The sequence below is a fragment of the Trichechus manatus genome, unplaced genomic scaffold, assembly GCF_000243295.1.
Source record: "Trichechus manatus latirostris isolate Lorelei unplaced genomic scaffold, TriManLat1.0 scaffold00009, whole genome shotgun sequence".
Lineage (NCBI taxonomy): Eukaryota > Metazoa > Chordata > Mammalia > Sirenia > Trichechidae > Trichechus > Trichechus manatus.
In genome coordinates, this window is record NW_004443945.1 from 30,414,692 (window position 1) to 30,434,570 (window position 19,879).

Below are 19,879 nucleotides of genomic sequence, written 5' to 3' on the forward strand. Positions count from 1 at the left end.
AGCCAACAGAAGACAGGAAATAATAAAGATCAGAGCAGAAATAAATAAAATAGAGAATAGAAAAACAATAGAAAAAATCAACAAAACTAAAAGTCAGTTTTTTGAAAGGGTCAACAAAATCGACAAACCACTGGCTAGACTGACAAAAGAAAAAGAGGAGAGGATGCAAATAACCCAAATAGAAAATGAAATGGGGTACATTACATCAGACCCAACTGAAATAAAAAGGATCATAAGAATATTATGAAAAACTATACTCCAACAAATTTGAAAACCTAGAAGAAATGGATAAATGTCATTTTTGACAATTCTACCCAAGACTTTCAAGTTTCCAATAGACACATGAGGAAATGCTTGTAATCACTAGCCATTAGAGAAATGCAAATTAAAACCACAATGAGATACCATCTCATTCCAGCATTACTGGCATAAATCAAAAAAGCTGGAAATAACAAATGTTGGAGAGGCTGGGGGGAGATTGTAACTCTTATGCACTGCTGGTGAGAATGCAAAATGATGCAACCATTTTGGAAAATGATATGGCGCTTCCTTAGAAATCCAAAAGTAGAAATACCATATGATCCAGCAATCCCAGTCCTAGGATTATGTCCTAGAGAAGTAAGAGCCATCACACAAATAGACATATGTGTACTCATGTTCATTGCAGCATTGTTCACAATAGCAAAAAGATGGAAACAACCTAGGTGCCCATCAACAGTTGAAGGGATAAACAAACTATGGTACTTACCCACAATGATGAATTTGCAAAGCATCTCATAACATGGTTGAATCGGGAGGGCATTATGCTGAGTTAAATAAATCAATCACAGAAGGACAAATTTGTATGAGACCACTACTGTAAAAACTCATGAAAAGATTTACAGACAAAAAGAAACAATCTTTGATGGTTACAAGGGAGGGGGGTTCGGAGAGGAAACACTAAATAGACAATAGATAATTGGTAACTTTGATGAAGGGTAAGACAGTACACAATACTGGAGAAGCCAAAACAACTTGTACAAGGCAAGGTCATGGAAGCTCCAGAGACACATTCAAATTCCTGAGGGACTGAATTGCTGGGCTGAGGTCTGTGGGGACCATGGTCTCAGGGAACATCTAGCTCAATTGGCATAACACAGTTCATAAAGACAACGTTCTACCTTCTATCTTGGTGAGTAGCATCTGGGGTCTTAAAAGCCTGTGAGCAGCCATCTAAGATATTCCACTGGTCTCACCCCCTCGGGAGCAAGGGAGAATGAAGAAAACAAGATACAAGGGAAAGATTAGTCCATAGGACTAATGGACCACAACTACCACGGCCTCCACCAGACTGAGTTCAGTACAACCAGATGGTGCCCGGCTACCACTACTGACTGCTCTGACAGGGATCACAACAGAGAGTCCCAGACAGAGCTGCAGAAACTGTAGAACAAAATTCTAACTCCCAAAAAAAGACTAGACTTACTGGCCTGACCGAGACTGGAGAAACTCTGAGAGTATGGCCCCGGGATACCCTTTCAGCTCAGTAATAAAGTCAATCCCGAGGGGCACCCTTCAGCCAAAGACTAGACAGGCCCATAAAACAAAACAAGACTAATGGGGCACAACAGACCAGGACAAGGACTAGAAGGCAGGAGGGGACAGTAAATCTGGTAATAGGGAACCCAAGTTAGAGAAGGGAAGGGAGAGTGTTGACATGTTGACAATATCATAAAACAATATTTGTACTAAATGCTTAGTGAGAAATATTTGTTCTGTAAAGAAACTACATTGAGACGCCACTACCAAAAAAAAAAAAAAAAAAGAAACAGAGATTTATATAGACAGTGAGAAAATGCTGAAATAAATTTGATAATAGATAATAACTACTTAACGTCCTACTGGACAATGAAATCATAACTTTAAAGTTTATCTTTTCTACTGGACAGAAATCTGTAATATATAACTTCCCAGAGTCTGGGTCCTAAACAAGAGTAAGACGGTGAACAATGGCTTTAAAAAAAATTTAAAAAAAAAGTTGCTGCTGAGTTGATTTGAAGTCATGGTGACCCTATGTGTGTCAGAGTAGAACTATGCTCCATAGGGTTTTCAATGGCTGATTTTTTTCAAAAGTAGATTGGTAGATTGCCAGGTCTTTCTTCCAAGGTATTTCTGGATGGACTCAAATCTCCAACCTTTCAATTAGCTGCTGAACATGTGAACCATCAGAACCAACTAGGGACTCCTATTTCCCAAGAGATTTTTGGTCTGTTCTTTGACATTCTCTATGTAGAAAATCATGTCATCTGTGAATAAAGATAGTTTCCCTAGTGATTATAACATACATTTGTAAGGATCGAAGTCCATCTTCAAATAACACTATTCTGCTTCACGTATACTGCAAGTATAAGAAATTATTTTTAATTTCTTGCTACTATCCCTTTTGACGTTGTTATTCTTTTTGTTTATCCATATTCAATATTCACTTATGGCTGATACATGAGTTAAATGAAGTAAAGAAATTTGCAAATACCGTTCCTTCAGATCTAACCTCAGTCATTCTCTTAGAGTGTACCAAATAAAATAGAGGTACACAGAAAAACTATGGAATTTATATATTACATGCTTATGTGCATACTCCACTATAAACTCAAACTCAGCCTGCTGAGTCTGAACTCATCATCTGTTTCCTTAACATGACATCCTTGATCCAGTATTTATATCTAATACTAATACCAATTTTATAATCGCTCACATTATAGAGTTGGATTATTCTGTACTCTTTCCTCTTTTTCTCATCTCCTGTTCCCAAAATGTACATATATTACATTTTTTCTGATTTTTTTCCCTGCTTTTCCCTTCCCATTATCGTCACATCAAACCAGGTCTGCATTATCTCAATCATACACCACCATCATCGTCTTCTGTCAGGTCCTTCTTCAAATCCATTCTAGCCTATAATTTCCCCTTTAATTTTTTATTCCTTATTCATGAGCCTATTGCAACTCCTGATTGCCCCAGTAGTTGTCACAAAGCTATTTCCTGGCATTCAAATTAACTTTCTATTCTTATTCAATATAAAATTTTACTACATTCGTGTGCTTCTTCTCACCGCACCCCCAAGACAATTGGCTTATTTCTACTTTCTGTGCCAGAGTCTTTATCACACTTTTGTCCCAGAACTTCAGCAATCATGTTTTCTCCTTTATTAATCAAAAGCCTAATTGAGCATCAAGAAAAAAATTCAAATCCACATGTTTATCAAGACTTTTTTAAAGTTTGTTATCCTTTTCAGTACTTCCCTCCTCCCCAATGTCTTACTTGTTTTAATATAATTGTACTTAACAGTCAGGGAGAAGGTCTGCAGAGGAGCAGAGGAGCAAGGATTATGGGTCACAGTGCTAGAATATGCATGTTATCTTACTCAGGCTTGAAAACAACCTTATATCACATTATTTTATACACGAACATGAAGATACAGGAAGATTATATCACAAGTAAACCCCAGAGCCAGGATTCAAACTCCAGTCTGTCAGTTTCTAAAGCTTTTCTTTTTCCACAAGGAGGGGAAAGTCATCTTTCACCATCTTTCTTTTAATAAAGTATGTTATTGTTGTTAGGTGCCATAGAGTCAGTTCCTATTCATAGCGACCCTGTGTACAACAGAACGAAACATTGCCCTGTCCTGCACCATCCTCTTGAGCCCATCCTTGTAGCCACCGTGCCAATCCATCTCTTTCAGGGTTTTCCTCTTTTTCACTGACCCTCTACTTTACGAAGCATGATGTCCTTCTCTAGGGACTGATCCCTCCTGATAACATGTCCAAAGTATGTGAGACAAAGTCTTGCCATCCTCGCTTCTAAGGAGAATTCTGGTTGTACTTCTTCCAAGACAGATTTGTTCATTCTTTTGCCAGTCCATGGTATATTCAGTATTCTTCTCCCACACTACAATTCAAAGGTGTCAATTCTTCTTTGGTCTTAACTTATTCATTGTCCAGCTTTCACAGGCATATGAGGTGATTGAAAACATCATGGCTTGGGTAAGGCACACCTTAGTCCTCAAAGTGACATCTTTGCTTCTCAACACTTTGAAGAGGTCTTCTGCAGCAGATTTTCCCAATGCAATGCATCCTTTGATTTCTTAACTGCTGCTTCCATGGGTGTTGATTTTGGATTCAAGCAAAATGAAATCCTTGACAACTTCAATCTTTTCTCTGTTTATCGTTATGTTGCTTATTGGTCCAGTTGTGAGGATTTTTGTTTTCTTTAATAAAGTATAGTATCACCCTTAAGTGGTCTCAGATAATTTCTTTGTTAGTTTTATTTCTCCAACTAGATTAACCAGGACAGAAAGATAAGACTTGTACATACTTGGTTATCACGTATCGCTCTATTTTACAACTAGTCACTTACATGTCTGCCCCCTCTGCTTGATCGTGATTTCCTTAAGTCAATGAACTATAAATTACTAATTTTTCTGTTCCCATTACTTTTATGAACAAATGACTGAATATAAGAATTGATTAATTAATTAAGGAAGGACACGTTGACAAGTTAAGTGGCTTTAGAAAAGTGCTACTAATTCATTATTGGGCAGTAAATACCAGTTGATGATAACTTGGTGAACAAAAAGATAGAAATAAAATTATGTCTATTGGGCTAGATGTAATTTTTTTCATACTGTAAACAGTAGATATAATATTTTAAAAATAAAATTCCTATTTTCAATATGCCATTGATCTACTTTATTAACATATCTAATTTCTTCTGATATCAATGGGAGCTTTGTACTTGAATATGTGACTGTTACAGGAAAAATAAATTTAATAGATCTCATGCCATGAAGCTATATTTAATTCACCAACAGTGCACTTAAGAATGAGGAGTTTAATTTTTTCTTTATTACTGCCTATGCATACAGGTAACGTGTATGAATACTCAGCCCTTTAAGCCAGATTCCAGCTTAAATGCATCACCTGAGAAGATTGATAAAGGTATGGTCCAACATTTTTTCTCCAAATATTTAGAAATAGGCCATTTTGTTTCCCTGTTTTTTTTTTTTTTTTTTTCCAGAGAAAATGGCAGACTGAAGTTACGGCGAATTCCTCTCAGTCTTGGAGTTTTATTTTAAATTCTCATATTTAATACACAGCTGAGGCTAGTTTTAGAGAATGTTTCCCCATATAATCCAAATACATTAATGAAATAAAGTGTTGTAACACTTTAAACAGAAAAGGTTAATTCTTGAAAATTGATGTACTTTCATTACTAGTAATAATGTAATAAAACAAGGTTTATTGTAATAACATGGTTAATATAATTGCATACCAAGGGAAATTAACAACTGATTTACAAAATGCGCTTTGTTTTTATTCACATAAAGAAGATTTAAAATTGTTCCTAGCTTTAAGTACCACTTGTGAAGCTGAGTGATAAAAAAAAAATGTGACTTTATATAGCCTATACAATCCTACGAATTCTGCGTAAGGCTCAAGGTGACCACCAATCAGCTGTTATTTTGGGGGGGCGGGGGGGGAGAAATACTTTATAATATTAAAAACAAAAACACAAACTTTACTTCATGTTGGAGAATATACCTGAGCTGCCTTTGTGGAAACTGAACTAAGGAAATAAAGTGTAATTGTGAGCATAATATGTAAAGACCAAAATATTTTTTATCGTATAAACCAGAGATACAAAACCATGCATTTGAAATCTTTTTTTTATTTTTTGTCTTTCTTTTTTTAAAATTTTATTTGTTTTGTTGTTGTTGAGAATATACACAGCAAAACAAACACCAATTTATCAGTTTCTACATGTACCCTTTGGTGACATTGATTATATTCTTCGAGTTGTGCAAACATTCTCACCCTCATTTTTCAAATTGTTCCTCCTCCATTAACATAAACTCATTGCCCTCTAAGGTTCCAGTCTAATCTTTTGAGTTGTTATTATAAATTTGGTCCCATATACATAGTTCTTATAAGAGCATAATGCTCAAGGCAGACTTTTTTTACTAGTTAGGCTAATCTATGTCTTGGTTTTAAGAAGATTTCAAGGGAAATTTTTGCTCTAAATTTTAAAGATTATCTAAGGGCAATAGTTTCAGGGGTTCATCCAACCCCCATGGATCCAGAAAGTCTGAAGTCCAAGAGAATTTGAAATCCTGTTCTGCATTTTTCCCCGTTTGATCAAGATTCTTCTATAGAATCTTTGATCAAAATGTTCAGTAATGGTAGCCAGGCACCATCCAGTTCTTCTGGTCTCATTGCAAAGGAGGCAGTTATTCTTGGAAGTAATTGACTGTACATTCCATAAACTCCTCCTGCTCCTGACCCTCCTTCTTCCTCTGCTTCAGGTGAATAGAGACCAATCGTTGTGCGTTGGAAGACCACTTGCAAGCTTTTAAGACCTCAGGTACTGCACAAGGAACTAGAGGATAGAATAGAAGTACTAAACATGTTATTAGGCCAGTTAACTGGGATCTCCCATGAACCCATGACCCTAAACCTCCAAACCAAAGAACCAAATCCCATGAGGTTTTTGGTTGTACATAAGCAGCCTCAGAAGCTACTTTTTTTTTTTTTGTCATTGTTGTAAATATATCTAACACAACTTTTGCCAATTCAGCTTTTTATAGGTGTACAACTTACTGACAGCAATTACAATAATCAGCTGTGCAGCCCTACCCTTAATCAATGTGATATTTCCATCACAATTAACTCCTCCCTTTCTTTCTCCTTTCCACCCCTGGTAATCACTAATAAACTTTGTTCTCTCTACATTTTCCTTTTCTTGTCTTTTTATATAAATGAGGTTATACAATATTTGTCCTTTTGTTATTGACTTATTTCACTCAACAAAATGTCTTCCAGCTCCATCCATATTGTAGCACGTATCAAGACTTCATTTCTCCTCATGGATGAGTAGTATTCCGTAGTATGTAAGTACCACATTTTGTTTATCCATTCATCTACTGATGGAAATTTAGGTTGTTTCCACCTTTTGTCTATTGTGAATAGTGCTGCAGTGAACATTGGTGTATAAGTCTGAGTCTCTGCTTTCAAATCTTTGGGGTATATAGCTAGGAGTGGAATTGCTGGGTCATATGGTAGCTCTATTTTTAGATTTTTGAGAAACTGCCACACTGTTTTCCATGACTGTACCATTTATGAATAAGAGTTCCAATTTCCCCACATCTTTGCCAATATTTTTTATTTTCAATATTTTTTTTTCTTAGCCATTCTAGTGGGAGTGAAAAGATACCTCATTGTGGTTTTGATTTGCATCTCTCTGATGACTAAGCATCTCTCCATATGTTTGGTGGCCTTTTCAGTGTCCCCTTTGGTGAAACGTCTATTCAAGTCCTTTGCTTATTTTATGATTGGGTTATTTGTCTTTTTGTTGTTGTCAAAATTTTATATATATTTTGGTTATTAGATTCTTGTAGGCTATATGGTTTCCAAAGACATTCTTTCAATCTGTAGCTTGTCTTTTTACTTTTTTGGTAAAGTTTTTTGATGAACAAGTTTTTTTTTTTTTTTTTTCTTAATTTTTAACGAGGTCCCATTTATTTTGCTTTTGTTGCTTGTGCTTTTGTTATTATATTAGATAACACATTGTTAAAAGCTAGGCCTGCCAGTGTTGCCTCTGCTTTTTCTTCTGAGAGTTTTATGGTTTTTGTTTGCACATTTAGGTCCTCAATCAATTTTGAATTTGTTTTTGTGTATGGTGTGAGGCATGAATTCCATGTGGTTTAAATCTTATAGTTTAGTGTCAAGCTTCTTTCTGATTTGAGCAACTTGTGAAGTTAGAAAATTCTCATCAATCCTTAATGTTGCTTGTTGACATTTGAAGATTTGGTATGACTGAAGATGATAGATAAACATATTAAATGGAGATTTTGACTATTTTATAAGTTTTAGAAAATAGAAAGAAAATATTTACTACACAGGGGACTTTTGGCTCTTACTTATGATATACAAATCCGGAAAGACTATCATTCTCATCCTAATAAAGAAAAAGTCAAGTAATCTACAAAAGCATAATTGTTCCTGACCCCCTCACAGGGCAAACAACTAGCCTGAAATCTAAGAAAAGTAAGATATTTCCAAGTAAGTTCAGGTTGCAGGTTCTCATTCACCTGGAACATGAGCATAGAAAGAAGACAGAGCACCATAAAAATGAAGAATAATGAATCAATTAGAAATCTTAACTAATTTAACCCTATTGGGCAGCTCTGCTCTGTCCTATACGGTCACTATGAGTCGGCATCAACTTGACGGCAACATCTGTGATAGTAGTGTATAAGATTATAAAACTCATAAGAACTATATTCATAAGGAGAATTTATAATCACTTGCAGACTCTTCTCCAGGGACTTTTTAGTGGGTTCTCATGAGAATTATAGGTGTGGAGCAGGGCTGCACAAGACTCCTTTCATAATGAAAGTTGGATTAAGAGAAACAACTGCTGCAATAAAAAATGTACAAAATCCTGCAACCAATATGTGAACCCCAGGGCACAGGGTAAGACTGATTGCAGCTGGGAGAAGAACCATGCCAGGCTGAGACTATTCGAAGACTACTACAACTAGAGAAGGAGCAGTATCACTAAGAAAAGTCTCACCCCTAAGATGCAGAAAAACAAGCCCTGGTGGCAATGGTTAACCATAGGGCTGCTAACCGAAAGGTCTGCAGTTGGATCCCACCAGTGGTTCCATGGGAGAAAAGACCTGGCTATCAGCTCCCTTAAACATTACAGTCTAGGAAACCTTATGGGGCAGTTCTACTCTGCACTATGGGGTAGCTATGAGTCAGAATCGACTCGATGGCACACAACAACACCAAAGCTGAATCAGCAAAGCAAAGAACCAGTGTGCCACCTACTATCAGGCTAGCATGCACCACTAACAAGCAATAGCAGTCTACCAATGAGGGAGGAGTAAACATAGACAGAGACCCTCTCCGAGGTACAGGCTCATTTTGAAAGTCAAAATTTGAGGGTAGTGCAGGAACACTGAGAAAAATTTTTGAGAAAACAGTCCACACCCAAAGGACAAAGTAAAGGTAAGGGAAATTTAAGCCAGTAGTGCACTGAAGGTAACCACAGTGAAAACAAAGTCCAAATCCAGCTCAAGTTCTGACAGTATCAGTTTAGCTTCATGCCCTCTACACACCACATATACTAAGGACCTAGGTGGAGAAAAGGTGTGCCCAACATATACAGAAGACCAAAAAAAAAAAAAAAAAAAAACACCACACACACCGTCAAGAGACAAAAACAAACAAAATCATCATTATCAGACTTATAAAAGAAATACTTCTAAGGCTCACCTGAATAGTCCTTCTAATAGCTACAAAATATTTGTAGCATTTTTGAAATTCATTCCCTATTTGTTCAATAACATTAGCAAAAAAGAAAGAAAATGAAACAAGTCTCTAAATGTCATTTTTATGTCTGTAGCCAGCATTTGGAACATGATCAAAAATGCAATTGCAACAAACAGAATTCTTTTAAAATAATTCTGTACACCACTGGGCCAATTACTGTTTTTATAAAGGATAAATGCGCAATAGCTGTAGTTTATTTGGGAGTTTTTATATTAGAAAATAAAGACAGAGGCTGAAATTATCCCAAAAGGTAAATGCTATGAAAAGACTGATGAAAACTCTTGCTTTTTATATTCTTTCAGCCAGCCAGCTGTTTCCTGAAGGGAGAATACTCTATAAAATTTCATCGGTGATTATCTAATTGCTGGCCCATTTAAAACTCCAAAAGTCTTCTTTGCCCCCCCTAAAAGTTTGACGTTCGGCCATTTTGTTTTTTACTCTTAACTTCCTTTAGAGAGTTCATGTGGAACATTGGGTTTGTTTGTTTTGGCATGTAAAACATTAGAGTAGGGCAGGGAAAGCTTTCCGAAACAAAACTCAAAAAGCACAAAGTAAAGAAAGGATTGATCCATTTGACTATATTTTGAATAATAAAACGGCTACAGATTCGGAGAACATATTTGTGGTGCATATACGTATTATTTGTATGCTTATATTATTATTCATATGTTTGGAATTTGAAGTGCACAGCTTCACCCCTTTTTGTCTAGCATTTTTAAAGAAGACTCTGCCTGGCATCTCAGCCCACCCCTCCCTGCCTCACTGTCACCAGTTTAAAAGTTGATCTTAAACCAGCAGTACTTAAGGCCTTTCCTTTGCTTCTATTAAGTATATCACAGATTACTGTGTACCTAGCTAGCTTAGCCCAGGTCTGGCTGCAGAGGTATGTTTGCTTTCTTCAACCTCTCTAGATATACAGCTTTATATACCCCATGGCCCAAGGTAATCAGCATAGCTTTTAGGCCCACTCAAACTCCCAGACTACAGCATGAATCCTGATTCCAGCCCACTGCTTTAAGAGGGGTGTGTGCATGTGTGTAAGACAGGTGTGTGTGTGTGTGTGTGTCTATAGGGGGGAAGGTCATTATTAATTCTCCTTATCCCTACAGAAGGAAGCCCTGGTGGTGCAGTGGTTAAGCACTTGGCTGCTAACCAAAAGGTCGGTAGTTCGAGCCCACCAACCCCTCTGCAGGAGAAAGATGTGGCAGTCTGCTCCCACTTCTGTGAAGATTTACAGCCTTGGAAACCATATGGGCCAGTTCACTCTGTCCTATAGGGTTCATATGAGTTGGAATTGACTTGATGGAAATGGGTTTGGTTTTTTGGTTATCTCTACAGAAGAAGACATTGGTGATTCAATGGTAGAATTCTTACCATTCATGCAGGAGACCTGGGTTTGATTATCACTCAGTGCACCTCATGCACAGTCACTATCATCTGTCAGTGGAGGATTGTGTGTTGCTATGCTGCTGAACAGCTCTCAGTGGTCCGATCCTCAACATTTTATTCCGTTGTGCATGGTGTTGCCATGAGTCTGGGAAACTTGATGGCAGATAATAATAACACCTCTACAGAGGTTGAGTTCCAGGATTAGATTAGATCCCAGAATGTTTTTGTTCAGTTTGTATGGAGATGTTTATCCTGTCTTTGAGTGTGGATATACCAATTACCGTTTAAGTTTCCCTTTTCCATACTTTACCTGTCTTTGATATGTGTTAGCATGAGAAGACTCTTAATGCATGTGTTTACCACTTACTTCATTTTGACTAAAAGTCCAGTCCTCTGCTCTTTTCCCCAAACCATTTCAGTCTCATACAAAAAACATACGTCTCTATGATTTAGAACATGAAAATTTTTAGTGAAAAGACTAACCCTTAATTATAATATTCATTTAGACTAATAGTGAAATTGAAATTTTCAGTAGTCTTATCCTCCTTCATTGTCTTCGTTTTTTGAATAAGCAATTGTAGTGCTCAGCATGAGTTGGCATTTCAAGTGAATAATTTTAGCGGATGTTATGATTCCACTGCTATTTAAAATAAATGAGTCTTTGCAATTTCAGTGACAGTTGTGTCAATGGAATGCCCGCAGGCCAGAATCCTGTTTGATATTTGTAGCAGGATGCTCTATAGGAAACTTAACATAAAATAATTGAATAGTTTCAGAGCTTTAAATATATTAAAAAGCTTTGAGTTTATTGAATTAGCCTTTCTCTTGTCTTACTGTACCAATAAATACTATAATTCTACATTTGACTTTATAAAACTTACTGTAAAAATATGAAAATTATATTCATATTTGACTATTTAGAATCAGTGACACCTTTTGATATTCTTTTTATTAATTTCCACTAATGTATTGGAAAATTTAGTTTTTATCAATGTAATATTAAGTTCAACATGTAGAGATATAGACAGTTTAACATACAGATGAAGAGTCAAGTTTCAAATGCTGCCTCTATCAATGACTAGCTATGCATCTTGGGCAAATAACATCACACTTCCAAGCCCTATGTCAGATAATTTTTTATAAGAGAGAAATGTAAAGTATTTAGAAAAATAATTTGCACATAGTAGTGTTTTATAAGTCATAGTTATTATTTTTATGGGAATTATGTCCTTATTCATATTTGAATCCTTAAGTAACCTATCATACTCCCTTGCATATTATAATTGCAGATTGGATTTTTAACTGATTATTTCTTTCTCTCTCTTTTCTTATAAATTTTCAACCTTAGAATTTTTTCTTTATTGGTTCACAAAAATATTTCAAATGAATAATAATGTAAATCATAATAAAAGGAATATAAATTATTTGGGTAACGGCCTTTTAAAGATGATGATACTGACAGTGACTGCAAGGTGGACAAGTGGTGAAGGTTAAAAAGACCAAATGTGAGCTGCAAACATCTCCTTTGCTTTGTATGCATGTAAAACTTTTGATATTGTTGATTTTGAAATAAGCTGGGTTTTTTTTTTTTTTTTTTTTTTGCTTGCTTCTAAGATTCAGTTCTAGCCCGAATTTATTTGTTCTTGTAATAGTGAAACAAACAACAGGTAGAATGAATGTGTTCACTCAGTTCGCTCTTTAAGGAAATCATTCAACTACAAAACAGGAAACAGAGAGAAATATTAGGTAACATGACAGCTTGCCCAGTGCTTTGTCTTCTGGACATCACTGCCTCTGCTTCCTGACAGTCATGCAAAAATGTACAGTTCCTCTAAAAAAGGAAATGCTTTTCTGTTTACAATAAATTGATCAGAGTGCCTGAGAACGCTGGAATCTTTGCCTTGTCTACTTTGTCCTTGCCTTTTCTACTCCACTTGACGTTTCAACATTTTAAATGGAGGTTGATTGAGATATTTTATTTTCCTACATTCTTCATCATACTTTCTGTAGACAATCTAATAACAATTCATTACTTCTTAAAATTATCATGATTCCTTGTAAACTAGTTTGCATCTATGTCTGAGGACTGATTTTCCAAAAGATAAACAGACAGTCTAATTTTAAAGAAATCATTTTCCATATCCCCAGTATGTATATGTATTCTTTCCTAAAATTGTTCAATCCAAAAATACACTTGCAATCCACTATTTATTTAGCACATCTTCATTCATCATTACCCTTACCTCACTTTACAAAAGAAAGGCATACCTTTCACTCTCCTCAGATCTACGGAGTGTGCACTTATCTTACTGAGTTTATAAAATTCTGTGCTACACACTAAAGGCATAGATAAAGAATATATTGGTCTTGAGGGAGCGTACTGGAACCACACAACAAGGAGAGATTTTTTATGAACTAATAAAGGAATCTCACCTTATTCATCTAAGTTTCGTTATACATTCATGGCTAGTCTTCTTGACTTTCCAATCCATCTATTTATCCATTTGTCTGTCTGTCCGTTCCTCAAGGCATATGTCTTAGAATTACATTTCAAAAGTGGGATATTTATCATGGTGACTCATGAATATGCATATTTGAAACAAAAAATACTGAGTAAGCCTAATATGCCTGCTCAGTCTGACAATGAGAAATAGTCCTGCTTATTAGTTATGTGGCAGTGTTTTACTTAAATTGAATGAGTTACTTCTACAGTTCCAAGGTTGTAAGGAATATATATTTAAATCATATATAAATATATATTACTTTATTATATATGTGTATGTGTGCATAATAACAAAAATACAATTATTATCCTTTTTCATTTCTGGTCATTTAGGTTATGTTTCTATTTTTTGCTACTATAAAAAATAAAACAATAAGCATTCTTGAATACATCTTGCTATGCACAGCTTGTACATGGGGCATATACTTAAACGTATGATCCATCATAGTGTGCACACTACTTTACTAGATGTTTCAAAATTGTTTTCAAACATGCTTATATCAAGTTACACTGCAACTCTAGCAGAATTTAAGAATGTCTATCTTCTTCCTCTCCAACAGTTGTTATTATTGTGGTTTTAATTTTTTATCCATCTGATGTTTATTATGCTGGTGGTTAAGCTAATTGTCTTTTAGCTCTGGGTCCACCTTGTGATGCTGGAGCTGGGACTAACTCAACCCACCTACCTGCTTTGGCAAATGGATCTCTGTTAGGCATGCTAGCAGAAGGCGCTAGAGGAAACTGCAAGGCTGGAGGAGGAAGAAGGGTCTTAGTCTTGTCCTTCCTGTGTGCTTGCTGTTCCTTTCAGCATCAGAAAACAGTCCTTCACCCTGGCAGCGGCAGTTGGCTCCAGGTTAAAATTTTTCTTATTGTCCTCAGATCAGCCTCATCACAGTCCTTCAGTAATATCAGTGCATTGTTGCTTTTGTTGTTGGGTGCCATCAAGTTGATTTTCAACTCATAGAGACCTAATGTGACAGAATAGAACTTTTTCTAGGCTGTAATCTTTATAGGAGCAGATACCAGGTCTTTATCCCATGGAGACCCTGGGCAGGTTCAAACCCCTAATTTTTGGTTAGCAGCCTAGTGCTTAACCGTGGCACCACCAGGGCTCCTATCAGTAGATAAAGAGGTCTAAATCCCAGCTCCAGAGGGTTTCCCTCTGAGTTTCCGAGTTCTAGCAACAGCCAGCCTTTTCCACAGAGGTCTGGGTTCTAGCACCACAGGGTCCTTCTCCTGAGGTCTAACATCAACCAGGAGGTAGCCCCTCCTCAGAAATTAATTCTCGGTTGTGCAATTCTTTGCTTCAAATATTTCTGCTCTAATACTCCAAACTGTTTCATTTGTTCCCCCAATTCTGGAGTGGTAGCTGCTTTCAGCAGTTGTTACCTCCATGAAAATAATGTTTTCCTCTGGTCTTTGAAGTCCTCCAATACCTAAGTAATCAGTTCCTTGTATTAAATTATCTCTGTTAAAATAATCAGTGCATTTTCTGATTTTATGACTGTACCCTGGTTAATACAAATGATAAATAAAAAGTACTCTAATTTTGTTTTTAATTCCATTACTTTAGTTAATAATGTGGCTGAGGAACTATTTATATGAGAATTAGCTACTCTGGTTTCCTTTTCTTTAAATCTCTTGATCTTTTCCTTGCTTATCTTTTCTATAGATTTGTTAATCATCTTATTTATTTCATAGATTCTTTATATGGTGCAAAGCCTAATTCTTTTTCTATTATAAATACTGCAACTGCTGCTTGTATTTTAAGGCATCTTTTTTTGGCATTCTCTGTTTTAGTTTTGAGGTAGTCAGATTATTTATTACTTCACTTTATAATCTCTGCTTCTTGTACCTTCTTTCAGTATCCTTCCTGAAAATGAATAATTCCAGTCAGATGGCAGATCAAGATAATATGAAAACTCTGGCAGTATAAGCACTCAGATGCTACATAAACTATAACAAAATTATCTTCAATGCATTGCTGAGCCCACAAGAAAAAAAGAAAAATCTCAAGAGTCAGAAATGGAAAATAATCAAGCAGAAAAGAAATAAAACAGAGCACTAAGCATGTGAGTTGAAGCTATGATCGTCCTGGGATAGGTTCAAGTGCTTGGTGCCCTAAGAGATTGTTTTTATATTTTCTTTTAAACACATTATAAAATATTTTCAAAGACACTGTAAGTACAAAGCATAGTAAAAGCAATCCCCGTATACACAACACCTAGGTCAAGAATTACTAAGATTTTGTCCTATTTGTTTCATCTCTCTCATTTCTCTTTTAAAACAAGTCACAGACATAATGTAATTTTACTCCTCATACTTCAAAAGTGCGTCTCAAAAAAAATTGGACAAACTTTTTGACAACAATAAAAGAGAAAAGACAATGGAAAAATACTTTCATATCCCTGAGAGCAAGTATAACTCTCAGTCTAAAATTTTATGATCAAATGGGCAATTATTCAAAACAGAGGAAAAAAAAAGACCTTTTTTAGACAAAAACTTAACAGTAAACTACTCCCAGGCCGTCACTAAAAGAAGTGTTATTAAACAATGTACTTCAGGAAGAAAATATTTGTCAGAAGGAAGAAGGAAGATACAAGAAGATAATAACCAAAAAATTTGGTAGCAAGTGGATAAATCTACTGAAGTATTGCTCTATTAAACTATAATTATTATGAAAACATTATAATTTAAAAGTTATAATTAAAATATTAGAAAAAATGGCATAAACATGTAAGGGGAGAGGTATAAATTAATGCTTGATATGTTGGCCAATAGGATAATGTTTAAATTAAGTATAATGTTTAAAAATTAAATATACTTACTGAAAGAATGAAAATGGAATATTTTACATTCATACAATATAGGACATAAAAGGGAATAAAAAAATATAATCAATCTGAGATAGGGGAAGACTGAAGGAAAAAAAGGAGCAAAGAAAAGAATCCATGGTAAAGAGAAAGCATAAACCAACAAGGTAAAAACAGATATAACAAAGTAATGACAAATATAAACATTTATATCACAATATAAAAGACAGTTTGCAAAAAATCTATCTGTATACTGTTTACAAAGATGAAGGCAAAAAAGTTAAGAAGTAAGAAGAAAATTTACATCAGATAAATTCTAATCAAAAGAAAACTATTGTTGTTAGGTGTCATCGAGTCAGTTCCAACTCATCGCAACCCTATGTACAACAGAAGGAAGTACTGCCCGGTCTTGTGCCATCCTCATAATTGTTGCTATATTTAAGCTCATTGTTGCAGAAACTGTGTCAGTCCACCTCGTTGAGGGTCTTGCTCTTTTTCACTGACCCTCTACTTCACCTAGCATGATGCCGTTCTCCAGGGAATTATCCCTCCTGATAAAATGTCCAAAGTATGTGAGACAAAGTCTCACCATCCTCGCTTCTAAGGAGCATCCTGGCTATACTTCTTTCAAGACAGATTGTCTGTTCTTCTGGCAGTCCATGGTATATTCAATATATTTCCCCAACCCCATAACTCAAAGGCTTCAATTCTTCTTTGGTCTTCCTTATTCATTATCCAGTTTTCCCATGCATATGAGGCGATTGAAAATATGCGTTGGGTCAGGCACACTTTAGTTCTCAAGGTGACATCTTTGCTTTTTAACACTTTAAAGAGGTATTTTGCAGCAGATTTGCCCAATGCAATACATCTTTTGATTTCTTGACTGCTGCCTCCATGGGTGTTGATTGTGGATCTAAGTAAAATGAAATCCTTGACAACTTCAATATTTTCTGTTTATCATGACGTTGCCTATTGGTCCAGTTGTGAGGATTTTAGTTTTCTTTAGGTTAAGGTGTAATCCATCCTGAAGGCTGCATTATATTAAGTGCTTCAAATAAAACTGCAGCAATATTGACTTCTGGCAAAATGGAATTATTTATCGCTAGTAATGTTAAATGCATTACTAGTGATAAATAATAAAAAGGACAGGCTACCAACAAAATTAGTCGTGAGGGCTTCTGGCAAAATGGCGATCTAGGCAGAAGCACCACACCATCCCTCCACAGCAAAGATCCAAAAAAACTAAGCCGAACAGAGAAAACAACAATCCAGAAACCCTAAAACATCAAATGAAGAGATAAAGAACTCAGCCAAGCAAAAAATGGAGTGAGAAAACTGACAGAGAATGGAGAGCGAGGAGAGATTCATGCAGAGGTCCCTTATTAGCTAACGCAGTGCGGATCCACCATCTTGGACTCCTATCAGAGACCAGCAAACAGGGTACAAGAAAGCAGCTTCATGGAGTTTCCAGCGGGAGACAAAACAACTGGTAATTTGTGATATATGCTTTGCCACCCCCCACACTTCTTCAACCCCACTCAGCCTCCTCTGCTTCCCGCGGCCACAATCTCTTGTCCAGGAAGCGCCGGCTGCTTGGATTCCACCCACCAGAATGGGCTGGCTCTCTGAGTGCCATTTGTTGGCTACTGGTGTTGCTTTTTTCCCCTTCTTTTGATTCCTTCCTTACCTCTCACCACCTCCCCCTCCTTTCACTCAAATACCTGGCTTCATGAGCCATCTTTGCTTCTTCCTGAGGGGCTGCAAAGCTCCGGTAATTTGTGATATATGCTTTCCCACTCCCTACCCTTCCTCACCCACACTAGGCCCCCTCTGCTTCCTGCGGACACAGTCTCTTGTCCGAGAAACACCGGTTGCTTGGATTCCACCAGCCCGCACTAGCTGGCACTCTGAGTGCCATTTGTTAGCTGCTGGTGTTGCTTTTTTCCACTTCTTTTGATTTCTTCCTTACCTCTCACCACCTCCCCCTCCTTTCTCAAATACCTGGCTCCTTGTGCCATCTTTTCTTCTTCCTGAGGGGCTGCAGAGCTCCGGTAATTTGTGATATATGCTTTCCCACCCCCCACCCTTCTTCACCCCCACTCAGCCTCCTCTGCTTCCCGCGGCCACAATCTCTTGTCCGGGAAGCACCAGTTGCTTGGATTCCACCAGCCCACAGTAGCTGGCTCTCTGACTGCCATTTGTTGGCTACTGGTGTTGCTTTTTTTCCACTTCTTTTGATTTCTTCCTTACCTCTCACCACCTCCCCCTCCTTTCACTCAAATACCTGGCTCTGTGCGCCATCTTTGCTTCTTCTAGAGGGGCGGCGGAGCTCCGTTCGAGTGTGGAGCTGCTTCCTGGTCTGGGCTGCCATGCTGGTGGGATTGCGGGGCTTCTGTTCATTAGTTTCTTTTGAATTGTTTGTTTTCTTTTCCTTTTTTGGAGTTGGGAGCCCTTTCTGGCCAAGCAGTGCTGCGTGGCGTAGAACCTACCCCCTCGGCTTGCACAGACATGCACAGGGATCCCTGAGGGGATTTCTTCTTTCATTGGGTTTTCTTTTCTTTTTTTTTTTTTTAATTCTTTTGGAGGGCTTTTCTGGTTCTTTTTTTTAAAATTTGTTTTGTTTTCTTTTCCCTCTTTTTCCCTTTTTGTCTTTCTTCATTACTCAGTTTCTCGTCTCTTTATATGTTCCTTCTCTTTTTGTTCCCTGAATACCTGCCATTGTACACCTCTATGCCTTCTAACCAGGCTGTACTGCAACACCTGAGAACAACTTCCCCAGACCTCATAACCACACCGGTGGGATCCATGGGAACTTTGCTGTTATTTTCCCTTTCTAATTTTTATGTATTCATTCTTTTCTTTTCTTTTTTTTCTTCCTCTTCCCTTTTTGTTTTTTTTTTTTTTTCCATTTCATAGTCTCTCATCTCTCCACTCCAGTGACAAGCTAGCTTAGCATTCTTTTTTGTTTGTATGTTTTTGGCTCCTGTTCCTCTCCCTTCTCTCACATATCCATCTTAGCTCCACATATAACAATCTCCCCGTTACATCCTGCCTACCAGCAGTGTGTGCTTAACATCACACCACCAAGCAGCACAGGCACGGCCCACTGGAACCTGCCCTGCACTGATTACCGACTCACCCTGGTGGCTGTAGTAAGTGCCACAAACAACCCGTCCCAGTAACTTCTCTTCAGCTAGACCTACCTGGCGTACCATATCTGAGTGACGTACACTGCCTGTTGGAGAAGGAGGTGAAAAGTATTCAGCCCTCAGATGAGCAAACAACAAAAAACACACAGCCTGCCTGCTCAGACAAAGCCAAATTTAAAAAAAAAAGGGATGAAACAAACAAATCTACAATCAATAAATGAGAAAAATAACTAGTGAATGCCCCGAAGACAGCAGACTATATCAAAACATTTACAAAAACAGGAAAGGATGGTTCCAGTAGGGGTCGAAATTAAAACACCAGATGACATTCCAGTGGAAGAAATGGCACTAGAACTACCTGATAGGAAATTGAAATCTCTAATACTCAGAATTCTCCAGGAGCTGAAGCAAAAAGAAGACAAAAATAAGGAGAAAATAGACAAATTCATGGAAAATATAGAAAAAAATTGGAAGAATTCAGGAAAATAATTCAGGAACAAAATACCAAAATAAATTCACGACTAGAAATTATACAAAAACAGCAATTAGAAATCCAAAAGATAAACAACAATATTTCAGAAATGGATGGTGTCATAGAAAGGCTGAGAAGCAGATTTGAAACTGTGAAAGACAGAATCAGTGGAATTGAAG